The sequence below is a fragment of the Aegilops tauschii genome, chromosome 4, assembly GCF_002575655.3.
Source record: "Aegilops tauschii subsp. strangulata cultivar AL8/78 chromosome 4, Aet v6.0, whole genome shotgun sequence".
In the NCBI taxonomy this organism is placed as follows: Eukaryota; Viridiplantae; Streptophyta; class Magnoliopsida; order Poales; family Poaceae; genus Aegilops; species Aegilops tauschii.
Genome location: NC_053038.3, coordinates 355676268 through 355690998, shown reverse-complemented (window position 1 = coordinate 355690998; position 14731 = coordinate 355676268).

Sequence of the window (14731 nt, the reverse complement as noted above, 5' to 3'; positions counted from 1 at the left end):
CGTTGACCCAGATGGGATCGGGGCCGGCGTCGTCTCGGGCTCGGGCGCGGCCGAGGCGGCGGCGCGGCTCGCCGGCGGGAGGAGAAGGGAGGAGGCCGGCGACGGGAGAGGACGAGGGGGCGCAGGGGAGCGGCGGCGCCGGCCGGTGGCGGAGCACCCGAGGGCGGCGGCGGCGGCGAGGAAGACCGGCGGCGGGCGGGGGCGCGCCGGCGCGAGGCGGCGAGCCACGGCGAGCTACGGGCGGCGGCGGCGAGCGCACGGGCGGCGGGGCAGGCGCGCGGGACGAGGCGACGATGGCCGGCGGCAGCGGGCGCGCGGGGAGGCGCGGGCGCGCGGCGGCGGAGATGGGCAGGCGCGGAGGCAGCGGCGGAGGCGGCGGCCGGCGGCGGGGCAGGCACGCGGCGGCGGGCGGCGGCGGGCGTGGGCCGCGGGGGCCGGGGTCGGGCCCGCGGGCCGGCGGGGAACGGCGGCGGCGGGCGCTGACGTGTCAACGGGCGATTCGTCCGCCGGCGCGGGCGGACGTGTCCGGCGCGGGCGGACGCGTCCGGCGCGGCGCGGAGGGAGAGGGTTAGGGTTTCGACTGCAGTTTCGTTTTTCGGGATGCCCACTCATTTATAGGTAGAGGGAGCTAGGAGACTCCAAATGAGGTGCGGTTTTCGCCCACACGATCGTGATCGAACGACCTAGAGCATGGAAGAGAGTTTGGTGGGCTTTGGGCTGGTTTTGGAGGGGGGTTTTGCTGGACACTCAAATGGACATTGCGGAGGCCCGGTTAACCGTTGGAGTACCAAACGACCTCCGAATGGAACGAAACTTGACCGGTAGACTCCGGGTGGTATATTAAGACCACTTGACAAGCCCCGGTCCATTCCGAGAAAGTTTGATACACGCACACGAAAGAAAAACTAGAGGGGTGCACCGGAGGAGATAGGAGCGCCGGATTGGAAAACGGACAACGGGGAGAATGCTCGGAAGCACAAGACGAACACGTATGCGAATGCAATGCACATGATGACATGATATGAAAATGCATGACATGACAAAATACAAAACGAAAGACAAAACCCAACAACGGAGGGAAAAACATATCACATAGCCGGAAATGGCAAGAGTCAGAGTTACAATTATGGCAAGTTACATGCGGGGTGTTACAACACTCCACCACTACGAGAGGATCTCGTCCCGAGATCTAGGACTGAAAGAACTCCGGATATTCGGAACGGAGATGGTCCTCGCGTTCCCAGGTGGCTTCCCGGTCGGAATGGTGCGACCACTTCACTTTGAGGAATTTGATAGACTTGTTGCGAGTCTTGCGCTCAGTTTCTTCAAGAATAGCAACGGGGTGCTCATGATAAGACAAATCTTCTTGAAGGTCAATCTCTTCGAAGTTGATAGTGCGCTCAGGCGTCTTGAAGCACTTGCGGAGCTGTGACACGTGGAACACATCGTGCACGTTCGCAAAGTTGGAAGGAAGCTCAAGTTGATAGGCGAGGTCGCCTCTTTTGCCAATGATCTTGAAAGGACCCACGTATCTAGGGGCAAGCTTCCCTTTGATACCGAAACGACGAGTGCCTTTCATTGGAGAGACGCGGAGGTAGACATGGTCTCCGATCTCGAAAGTCAAATCGCGATGCTTACTATCATAGTAACTCTTCTGGCGCGATTGCGCGGCTTTGAGATTATCACGGATGACTTTACACATTTCTTCAGCTTCAGTGATTAAGTCATTGCCGAGAAGTTGGCGTTCACCAGTCTCTGACCAATTGAGAGGAGTACGGCACTTTCTGCCATAGAGAATCTCGAATGGGGCTTTGCCCGAACTCGCTTGGAAGCTGTTGTTGTAGGAGAATTCAGCATATGGAAGACAATCTTCCCATTTCATGCCAAAAGAAATGACACAAGCCCTGAGCATATCTTCAAGAATTTGATTGACTCGCTCGACTTGGCCACTAGTTTGAGGATGAAAAGCTGTGCTGAAGCGAATGTTTGTGCCCATGGCCTTCTGGAAGGAGTCCCAGAACTTAGAGGTGAAGATGCTTCCACGATCTGAAGAAATCAATTGTGGAATGCCGTGCAAGGATACAATTTTTGAGGTGTAGAGCTCTGCCAGCTGAGCTGCTGTGATGGATTCTTTGATAGGAAGGAAATGAGCCACTTTAGAGAGCTTGTCAATGACAACGAAGATAGCGTCATTTCCGCGCTTGGACTTGGGAAATCCAGTCACGAAGTCCATTTCGATATGATCAAACTTCCATTCCGGAATAGCGAGAGGTTGGAGGAGACCAGCTGGTCGTTGGTGTTCTGCTTTCACTCTTCGGCAGACATCACATTCATTCACGAATTGAGCAATTTGTCGCTTCATTCGAGTCCACCAATACGACTGCTTGAGGTCATGATACATCTTCGTACTTCCAGGATGAATGGAAAGGAGGGAATTGTGCGCTTCGTTCATTATGACTTTCCTTAGATCACCTTTCGGAACCACAATCCGGTCCTCGAAGAACAAAGTGTCTCTGTCATCAATGCGATAGCACTTGTATTTGGAAAGACCCTTGTCGATACCACGTTTCACCTTCTTCACCATGGCATCAAGGAGTTGTGCCTCACGAATTTGATCTTCCAGAGTAGGAGATACTATGAGGTTGGCAAGAACGCCTTGAGGAACAACTTGGAGATTCAGCTTGCGGAAAGCTTCACAAAGATCCGGTTGGAACGGCTTGAGAATTAAGCTGTTGCAATAAGCTTTCCTGCTTAAAGCATCTGCAATGACATTAGCCTTGCCTGGAGTATATTCAATACTCGGATTGTACTCTTGAATCATTTCGACCCATCGAGTCTGCCTGAGATTGAGATTGGGCTGAGTGAAGATATACTTGAGACTCTTGTGATCAGTGAAAATGTCCACTTGTCTTCCCAACAAGAGATGTCTCCACGTAACCAAAGCATGGACAACTGCCGCCAACTCAAGATCGTGAGTGGGGTAGTTCTTCTCGTTGGGCTTCAACTGCCGAGAGGTATAGGCCACAACTTTCTTCTCTTGCATTAACACAGCACCGAGACCTTGGAGAGAAGCATCACAGAAAACTTCATATGGCTTGGATTCATCAGGAGGAGTCAAGACAGGAGCTGTGACTAGTTTATGTTTGAGAGTGTTGAAAGCGACTTCACACTCAGGAGACCAGACATATTTCACATGCTTCTGTAGGAGGTTGGAAAGAGGCTTTGCAATCTTGGAAAAATTCTCAACGAATCTTCGGCAATAACTTGCAAGACCCAGGAAACTGCGGAGCTGCTTGACATTTTGAGGAGGTTCCCAATCCAGAACTGCGGACACCTTCTCGGGGTTAACAGCGATGCCTTTGGCGGATATGATGTGACCAAGGAAAAGAACTTCATCGAGCCAAAACTCACATTTGGAGAACTTCGCATAGAATTGATACTCTCTGAGCTTGTCGAGCACCAATCGCAAATGTTTGGCATGATCCTGCTTATTCTTGGAGAAGACCAAGATATCATCTAGATACACCAGAACAAATTCATTGGTATAGGGGTTGAAGATGAAATTCATCATCCGAGAGAAGACCGGAGGAGCATTGACAAGGCCGAAAGACACGACAGTATATTCATAAGAACCAAAGCTTGTTCTGAATGCTGTCTTGGGAATATCTTCTTCACGAATGCGAATCTGATGATAACCCATACGAAGGTCAAGCTTCGAGAATACTTTAGCGCCCTTGAGTTGTTCAAATAGCTCATTGATGTTGGGAAGTGGATACTTGTTCTTGATTGTCTTCTTATTCAATGGACGGTAGTCGACACAAAGTCGGTCCGTGCCATCCTTCTTCTTGACAAAAAGAACACCACAACCCCATGGAGAAGAACTCGGTCTGATCAAACCCAGACGTTCTTGTTCATCGAGCTGCTTCTTCAATTCCTTCAGCTCGTTTGGTCCAAGCTTGTATGGACGCTTGCAAACGGGTACAGTACCAGGCTCTAGTTCGATAACGAACTCAACTGGCCGGTGCGGAGGCATACCCGGAAGCTCTTCTGGAAAGACATCTTGATACTCGCAAACTACTGGAATTTGAGAGATGGCATCCAATTCGCCCTTCTCATTGAGAGAGAAAAACCGAATGGTTTCATTACGAGCGGCAAAAATAATCACATCCTCAGACGAGTGTGTCAATTGAATTTCCCTGGCAGCACAATCAAGTTGAGCTTTGTGCTTAGAAAGCCAGTCCATCCCGAGAATAAGATCAATATCCGAGTCACCAAGGACAATTGGAGAAGACTGAAATTTATAGTCGCCCAACTTGATGGAAACATCGGGAGCAACCAAACTAGACGACAAAAGCTTTCCCGGAGAAACAACTTGCATAACTTTGGATAAAATCTCTGTGTCAACATTGTGCTTCGATGCAAATGGGTATGACAAGAAAGAATGCGATGCACCAGTATCAAAAAGAACTTTTGCAGGAATATCATTAACTGAGAGATTACCCATTATCACATCAGTAGATTCCTCCGCTTGAGCTGCATTCATCATGTTCACCTTGGCAAACTTTGGATTAAGCTTGACCACTGCATTGCTGGAAGATCTGACAGGAGGAGGAGGAGGAAGACGCCTCTGGTTGAAGCACTTGTTAGCATAGTGACCTTTCTGCTGACATTTGTTGCAAGTCACCTCTGAGAGTGGACGGTGATAAGGAGCATTGGACTTTGGAGCTTGATTCTGAGACTTGTTCTGATAGCCAGAGTTGGAAGAGTTGGAAGAACTATGGCCACCTTTGTTCTTCTGCTGGTAAGATTGACGAAACGGAGGAGGAGGCAACCAGAACTTCTGTTGCTTAGCTGACACAAGTGAGGAAGAAGAAGACTGAACTGCGTCTCTGACTCTCTTCTTAGAAGCCTCACACTTGAGCTGAGCAGCCTCTTGCTTCAGTGCCATATTGTAGAATTGATCAAACTGAGTAGGCTCAACAAGAACGAGAGCTAACTGCAGATCCTCTTTAAGGCCACCTCTGAAGTGATAGATCATGCTCTTCTCATCAGGAACGTCTTGTTTAGCGAAGCGAGCAAGTTTCTGAAACTGAGTGTTATATTGATACACAGACATGTTTCCTTGCTTGAGATTGCGGAACTCCTCGCGCTTGCTCTCAACAACACTTTGTGGAATGTGGTGCGCTTTGAAGTCCCGACAGAAGTCAGTCCAAGTAATCACACGACCTCCTCTGGAATCTTTGTATTGCTGAAACCAATCAGCAGCTTGGTCCTTGAGCTGGAAAGAAGCGAACTTGACAAAGTCCTCAGGCCTGACATTGCTACATTCAAAATGCTTGTTGATGTCCACGAGCCAATCATCGGCATCCGTGGCCTCGGCACAGTAGCTGAAAGACTTGGGCTGATTTGCGAGAAACTGGTTGAGAGTGGCAAAGTGAAACTGATTGTTGCCTTGACCTTGATTGCCTTGATTGCCTTGCCCTTGAGTACGTTCTTGCAAGAGTTGCAGAATCATCTGAGCATTGGCGTTGGTGGCTGCCATGATTGATTGCCATGCCTCCGGAGGTGGAGGTGGTGGCGGAGGGATCGCTTGACTCCCTTCATTTCGATCCGGATTCTGACGCGTTGGCGGAGCCATCCTGAAGAGGGTGACATCCGTTAGCATCTTGATAGACAAAAGATAAGTAGAATCAAACGGATAGAAATTGCAACATATAGTCTTCACAATAAACATTCGAACGAAGATGAACGAATGACTTCCGTAGTAAATCATCACACTTCCATAAGTTGAGAAGCCACTTGAAAAGATATGGAATGAACATATGAATTCGAAGAAACTCGAATACCACAATACAAAATAAAACAAAGTATTGGCTTGCAGAATAAGCCGGAACAAACATATGATAGAAATTTCGTCCGAAGTTTTCGTGGTGGGGCCCACACGGGCTCAATCGTACAGCACCATCATGTACAAGGCTGTGCACATGACATACGAAGCGTCCCCGAGTCGGCAAAGCCATGGACTCTGTAAGACACAACGAGACCACTGTAAAATCAACCGTATACAGGCGGACCACTAGACGTCGAACCCCAATCTCATATCATGCGTCTGTCGGAAAGAAATCCTAAGCCTACTTGAATTCCCACTTATAAACTCCCGAAACTTTCTGGTTATGCAATCTGGTGTAGGGGATACAGGGGACACAAATATATATCACCCAAACTAACAATCCCTAGATCCAGCTGTATCCATCCGTCAACACATAACCAAGAAACCTTCGGAAATCGTTTACCTCAACCTTCGAAAAACATCCGTTATACAAGTTATGGCAATACTCCCGAACTCCCGCCCCAGTACTGGGTGGCGTCGAGGTGATCTCACCAACAACTGCATAAAAGAGATTTCGATGTCGGCGAAACTCAGGTATTCCAGAACTGCAACGATAAAATTGTGACGACAACACCTCGGAGCTCAACTCCCCGGGACACTGCCACAACCCCTAAATGACAGGAGGCACCAAGAACAATGTTCTCGTCACAATTCGATCGGAACGATTCCAAGATACCCGCGTGATCCTAAAATTTTTTTTAGTGAAATTTGAGGAGAGAATAGTCAAAACTTCTACGTCAGGAGACCTCACCAAAGCGACGAAGGGACTGAGGAGTAAAAAGAATCCTACTCTCCGTTATATATAATCCTAAGACTCAAAACATTTTTATTCTAGACTCAACAACGCCAGCGATTCGATCAAGCAGGGGGCTCCTAAGTCGGGGATGGCTCTGATTACCAACTTGTAACGCCCACGATGCGGCTATATCTCCCACGTGTCGAGGCACGACTTAGAGGCATAACCGCATAGTGGTTTTGTCGCAAGAAGGGTCATCTTCACACAATCCCATGTAATGAACAAGAATGGGATAAAGAGTTGGCTTACAATCGCCACTTCACACAATACATAAATATCATTCATACATCATCCAAATTACAATCATATAGACCGAGTACGGTCAAAATCCAGATGAAAATAAGACAACCCCAAATGCTAGATCCCCGATCGTCCCAACTGGGCACCACTACTGATCATCAGGAAAAGACACATAGTAACGACCACGTTCCTCGTCGAACTCCCACTTGAGATCGACGCCTTCATCTGCACTGGCATCGTCGGCACCTGCAACTGGTGTTGGAAGTATCTGTGAGTCACGGGGACTCAGCAATCTCACACCCGCGAGATCAAGACTATTTAAGCTTATAGGACAAAGAGGTGCAAAGAGGTGGAGCTGCAGCGGCAAAAGCATATATGGTGGCTAACTTGCGCAAATGAGAGCGAGAAGAGAAGCAATGGAACGAGCGTCATCTGGCAATGACCAAGAAGAGGTCCTGAACACCTACTTACGTCAAACATAACACAGACCGTGTTCACTTCCCGGATACCGCCGAGAAGAGACCATCACGGCTACACACGCACTTGGTGTATTTTAATTGGGTCAAGTGACAAGTTGTCTAAAACCGGACATTAACAAATTCCCATCTGCCTCATAACCGCGGGCACGGCTTTCGAAAGATAATACCCTGCAGGGGGGTCCCAACTTAGCCCATCATAAGCTCTCACGGTCAACGAAGGATAAACCTTCTCCCGGAAAGACCCGATCAGTCTCGGAATCCCGGTTTACAAGACATCTCGACAATGGTAAAACAAGACCAGCAAAGCCACCCGAATGTGCCGACAAATCCCGATAGGAGCTGCACATATCTCGTTCTCAGGGCACACCGGATGAGACATCCTACGAGTAAAACCAGACCTCGAGTTTCCAGGAGGTGGCCCCGCAGTCTGCTCAGTTTGGACCAACACTCGAAGGAGCACTGGCCCGGGGGGGTTAAAATAAGATGACCCTCGGGCTCGCGAAAACCCGGGGGAAAAGGCTTAGGCGGCAAATAGTAAAACCAAAGTTGGGCCATGCTGGAGGAGTTTTATTCAAGGCGAACTGTCAAGGGGGTCCCATAAATCACCCGACCGTGTAAGGAACGCAAACTCAAGGAACATAATCCCGGTATAACAGTAACTAGGGCGGCAAGAGTGGAACAAAACACCAGACATAAGGCCGAGCCTTCCACCCTTTACCAAAATATATAGATGCATTAATTAAATAAGAGATATTGTGATATCCCAACATATCCATGTTCCGACATGGAACAAACTTCAACTTCACCTGCAACTAACAACGCTATAAGAGGGGCTGAGCAAAAGCGGTAACATAGCCAAACAACGGTTTGCTAGGAAAGGATGGTTAGGGGCTGACATGGCTGAAATAGGAGACATGATATAGAAAGAGATAGGTAGCGAGCATGGCAATAGAGCGAAACAACTATCATAGCAAAGATAGAAGTGATTTCGAGGGGTGGTCATCTTGCCTGCAAGATTCTCAGAGTTGTCGAAAGCTTGATCCTCGTAAGTGTACTCGACAGGTTCCTCGTTCACGAACTCGTCTCCCGGCTCTACCCAAGACAAGCACACAAACAAACGGAACCACAATCAACAACGAGTAATGCACAAGCAAAAAGATGCAAAACATGTATGATATGCAAGATATGATATGCGATGCATATGCGTGCTCCGGAAGGGAAATGATGAACATGGCAGTAACTTGGCAAACCAAGCATGCCACTGGAAAGATGAGATGATTTCGGTCGAAATCGATATAAAGATCACCGGAATCGGATACACGGTTTGCAAATGACAAGCAAAACAAGAATGACACGAATCTGCGATAAACAGCAAGATAGCACTTAAAATGCTACAAGTAACAATGCTACAGCACCCCAACATAGCAACAAAGCACATGGAAGTAATCTACAGGAGATGCTTGACAAAAGATGAACACTGAGCTACTGCTAGTTCACAACATATCAAGCTCAAACAAGCATGGCAATAGTGCAAAAGATTACAGGTTCACAGACTTGGTGAAAAACTGGACATGGCAGAAATCAGCATCAGGTAGCAATGTTCAGAGCACGAAATCAACATGTTACAGGAACTTAACATAGCAAAACAAGGCATGGTAGTGTTCTACTAAATGCACATGACAAAAGTCCCTTACTGACCATAAGCCAAAAAGGACCAGAAGATATGATGGAAAGCATGTAAACATAGCAAGTATCGTTATCAGGTTTCAGACTTAGCAGAAAACAGAGCATGGCAGAAATGTTAATATGTAGGCCTCTTTGTGAGCTTGATGCACTCACTACAGAGCAATGCATGAAAACCCAAGCATACCTACAGCAAGATGGCATGTTTATGAAGCTATACATGGCAAGAACAATTGCATAGCATGTATGGATCAACTACAATAAGCTTGGCAAAAATGCATGTCACGTTAAGAATCTGCCAGAAATATTTTATAGCAAAAGTAGAGCAAGATTGAGTCATGCTATGGTACTCTAAAATTGCAAACAATTGCAGGAATGGATCAATTAAAACTATAGCTACAAAACATCCTTACTGAACATCTCCAAAATATGCATGGATCTCTCTGTAGCATCCAGTTTACATGGCAACAAAATTACAGCAGACAAAGACTTAGAGAAATCACTAAGTCCCTGAAATCAGAAATATTACGGGGCCTACTTTGCATGCTTGTGCTAGTCACCACAAAGATCACAAAAATACATGGACTATACCACTAGAGAGATGGCATGGCATACTTCAAAACCCATGTAGAGCTCATGCTCATAAGATGCACAGAATAAATGATACAAAAATGACAAATCTCCAAGTTCTGATAAGAACCAGAGATTAACAGTAACTAGCCCTCTTCCAACGAAGATTTGGGCATCAAGATGACCTCTAATGAAAATGGTGCAATTGAACAAAATGAAGAGCATCACGAGACGAACAATTTGACATATTATACGCGCGAATCGGAGCTACATGCACAAAGTTACGGCATCGGAAACATAGCAAGTTGCTGAGAATAAATGAGGACTTAGCGAAAAAAACTAGGGTTTCGGGAGTCAACCTCCGTTGACCCAGATGGGATCGGGGCCGGCGTCGTCTCGGGCTCGGGCGCGGCCGAGGCGGCGGCGCGGCTCGCCGGCGGGAGGAGAAGGGAGGAGGCCGGCGACGGGAGAGGACGAGGGGGCGCAGGGGAGCGGCGGCGCCGGCCGGTGGCGGAGCACCCGAGGGCGGCGGCGGCGGCGAGGAAGACCGGCGGCGGGCGGGGGCGCGCCGGCGCGAGGCGGCGAGCCACGGCGAGCTACGGGCGGCGGCGGCGAGCGCACGGGCGGCGGGGCAGGCGCGCGGGACGAGGCGGCGATGGCCGGCGGCAGCGGGCGCGCGGGGAGGCGCGGGCGCGCGGCGGCGGAGATGGGCAGGCGCGGAGGCAGCGGCGGAGGCGGCGGGGCAGGCACGCGGCGGCGGGCGGCGGCGGGCGTGGGCCGCGGGGGCCGGGGTCGGGCCCGCGGGCCGGCGGGGAACGGCGGCGGCGGGCGCTGACGTGTCAACGGGCGATTCGTCCGCCGGCGCGGGCGGACGTGTCCGGCGCGGGCGGACGCGTCCGGCGCGGCGCGGAGGGAGAGGGTTAGGGTTTCGACTGCAGTTTCGTTTTTCGGGATGCCCACTCATTTATAGGTAGAGGGAGCTAGGAGACTCCAAATGAGGTGCGGTTTTCGCCCACATGATCGTGATCGAACGACCTAGAGCATGGAAGAGAGTTTGGTGGGCTTTGGGCTGGTTTTGGAGGGGGTTTTTGCTGGACACTCAAATGGACATTGCGGAGGCCCGGTTAACCGTTGGAGTACCAAACGACCTCCGAATGGAACGAAACTTGACCGGTAGACTCCGGGTGGTATATTAAGACCACTTGACAAGCCCCGGTCCATTCCGAGAAAGTTTGATACACGCACACGAAAGAAAAACTAGAGGGGTGCACCGGAGGAGATAGGAGCGCCGGATTGGAAAACGGACAACGGGGAGAATGCTCGGAAGCACAAGACGAACACGTATGCGAATGCAATGCACATGATGACATGATATGAAAATGCATGACATGACAAAATACAAAACGAAAGACAAAACCCAACAACGGAGGGAAAAACATATCACATAGCCGGAAATGGCAAGAGTCGGAGTTACAATTATGGCAAGTTACATGCGGGGTGTTACAATACAAGTCCAGGTCTTGCTTCCTTGTAAAGGAAATAATCCTCACACCTTTCATCTTAAGCCGGCCCACCGGAGTATAAGCCAGCCTGCTGGGCCTTGGGCCGTGGCGTCCGTCTGATCCGCCCGCCGGGTCTCCAGTGAGTCGTCTGGTCCATGAGCTGTTTGACCAATGAGCCACCAGACCCATGAGTCCGGCCGGGTCATCGGTGAAATGCCAAGTCCGGCCGGGTCATACCGCGGGGTATATCCCCGACACCCAGCATAACCCCCAGCGTAAGTTCATCACTCTCCCCTCGTCACCATGTGTCAGGGGCACGACACTTTGGCGCTGACCTTGCCAGGTACGCAGGAGGAGAGCAGCAGCAGGAGGAGCCGCAGAGGGCTACTCCCAACACGCCGCCCCCATCGACCACGCCGCCATGAGGGGCGTCCCCGGCAAGGGCGCCAAGCACCGAGCCCACGCACATGGAGGAGGAGGGGGAGGACTTGGGCGCCGGTGGCTTTGCCTCGACGCCAAATGTTGGCGGGAAGGGGACTTCCTTTTCCTGGCCAGGCACTGGTGCCGGTAAGTCGCTCGCCCTTCGTCCCTGTTCCTTTTTCTTTCTTGCTCTTGGCCTTGGCTTCGCCTTACTCCCTTCTTTGGTGTCCAGATTCCTCCTGGGTGAACCCAGAGGACGTGGATGCCATCGTCGAGGACGTCGCCAAGGCCACCGAGGCGGACGCCGAGAGGATCGCCGCCGAGGAGGCCGTCAAGGGCGCTGCCGAAGACGCCGCCAAGGCCGCCGAGGTGGACGCCGAGAAGATCGCCGCCGAGGGCGCTGCTGAGGACACCGCCAAGGGGCCTACCGGGGAGGCTGGCAAGGCCGCTGCCGAGGAGGAGGAGGAGGTGGCTGATGACCAGCCTTCCTCCTCTGCCGCTTCCGGCTCCGGCAAGTACCTGAGGGTGAGTGACGACTTGTTCGTCCACCTTCCAGGCGCGTCGAGCACCAGGACGCCCGTCGAGGGAGAGGTGTTTGATGACGAAGTGCTTGCCGCCACCGGGCTTGTAGTCGTCGATGAGCTGAGCGTTGGTGGCGACGGCTCGCAGGAGGAGCGGCTCCTCCACGCCATGGGCGCCAGCTTCCGGAAGCTCCAGGCGCTCGACTGCGCCCACCTGGACAAGGCTAAGTCCAGGACGGCGGTGGTGGAGAAGGCGGAGGCGGACCTCCAGAAGCGCGTTGCCGAGACGCAGGACTGGTTCCGTGAGGCTCACAAGGAGCTGAAGGCTGCCCAGGGCGAGCTGGCCAAGCGCGACGTGGAGCTCACCATGAAGCTCGCCGACGTCGAGAAAGCCCAAGAAACGGCGAGGAACTTGGCCGCTGCCGCCGAAGCTGCCCGGACCCAGCACGAGGCCGCGCTAAACTCCTAGGAGGAGGACCTTGCCGTGCGTGAGGAGAAGCTTGCCGCCACGCTTCGCGGCAAGGATGAAGAGGTGGAGAAGCTTGTCTTGCAGCGGACCAGTGGGCTGGAGCAGAGGCACAAAGAGGCACTCAATGCCCAGGCCCAGGTTCACGCCGGCAAGGCGAAGGAGCTGGAGGCGGAGCATGACGGGCTGAAGGAGCAGGCCCTGAAGCTGTCCCAGGAGAAGGACACGCTTAACAGCGCCCTGACAGAGGCGCAGGGCGCGGTCCTCAGCAAGGCCGGGGAGCTTTCCGAGGCTAACAACTCCATCCAGGACCTCAAGCTGAATCTGGAGGGTCTTGAGAAGATGCTGTCGGAGGCCAGGGCCAGGGAGGAGACCCTAACCAAAAACCTGGAGGACGAGAAGCAGCTGCGGAAGAACGAGGCTCTCAACTTCATGGATCACGTGGAGGGCGAGAACCGCTGGCTCGACCGCCTTGCCATCGTTGCCAACAAGGCCGCCGCACAGCTGGCCACCATGGGGATGCCGGACGTGAGGTATGCCCCAGAGCGGAGCGTGAGCGCCAATTGCAGCCTGACCATGTTCTTTGAGAAGGTCGTCGGTGCTTTGGAGCGGCTTCACGCCAACCGGGCGGCCTCACTGGCCGACGAGTCCCGGAGGCTTTGCCAGGGTGCCATGACCAAGGTTCTTACCAAGGTGGCGTACTGGTACCCCGACCTCGACTTCGACGCCGCGCTGGAGAGCTTGCTGGAGGGTACTGACCTCGCGCCGCTCATGGAGCGCATCAAGCCCATCATCAGCCGTGTCGGCGAAATCCAGAGGGTGGAGGGCCAGCGCCGGGATTAGGCACCCCGTTTTTTTATCGCTGCTGCAGGTTCACAACCAAGACAATTTCCATCTCTAGTCAGAACCGCAGCAACAATTTGATGCAACATAACTCTACAGCACTTTTAGTATCATGCATGTTATTTTCCTGTTCGATTTTCCTTCATATGTCCACCCTACGTTAACTGGGTAGGTTTGCCGGCGCGTAAACCCAGGGCGGCGTCTTGGGGACGGATCCCCATTGGCCTGCCGGGCGAACCACCTTACCGCCCTTAGCGCAGCCGCCCGAACTGTCGAGCTTGACTCGAGTTAGAGTCGGGAGCGTTGCTAGGTGCGGAAGGCTACCCCGCCACTCTCGACGCGGCCGCTTTGAGCTGTTGAGCGGACTCGAAATAGAACAAGGGCGTTGCCAATCGCGGAAAGGCCCCTTCGCGTTCAAGTTTTCCATACATAGGCAAGATCTCCGAGGACGATAACCTTATGTATAAGAGGAAATAACTCAAGGCTCTGAATGACTTAGCTTTTCTGTCGCCGCGCTGGCGTCCTTCACGTTCGCAGGCGGTTCCCTTTCCTCATAGCCGTCTCCTTCTTGGGAGCCATGGCGACGAAGAACTGCTAGGCGAACTACTAGACCAGATCCTCACAATTGCGCCCCCTACCTGGCGCGCCAAAGATGTCGGTGTGGAACGACACCTATGGGATCACAAGAATCCCTACTACGGTTGTCGGGGCGCAGGGTTGCAAGAAGAGCAGGATCAGTAGTCAACACAAGGATCGTTTACCCAGGTTCGGGCCGCGAGGATGCGTAAAACCCTAGTCCTGCTTTCGTGTGTGTATTTCAGAGAGTTCTCGAGCTCTCGAACTAGCTGTGGTGAGTGCGTGGTTCGAAAGAGCCGAATCCTTCTCCTGGTCGCCTTTGGCCTCCTTTTATAGGAAAAGGGGTTGCCACAGTGGCACACATGAGGTGGAAAGGCGTACAGTATTGCGAGCTTATCGCTCGTATTACAGGACAAGACGCATTTAATGCGCTGCTGAGGTGTCCCTAGCTTTATCGGGGACGGGGGCGAGGCCCGTCCCGTCCGTCGCCGCTCCTCCTCGCTTCGACACGCGCCCTGGCCAGCGATGCATGCGGTGCCATGTAGGCAGGCAGGCAGCTGAGGTGGCGCGGTGGTAGGGTCTTCACGAAGATCTGCATGCCGCCACGCAGGCTCCTGCTGAGTTGGCCTGGAAGCTGCATGTTGCCACGCAGGTGCCTACCCAGCTGGTTTGGGCTTGCAGCTGCATGCGAACGGCGACGGAGACTTGGTTGGTGCGGGCCTGGCAGTGGCTCTGCTGGTGTCCT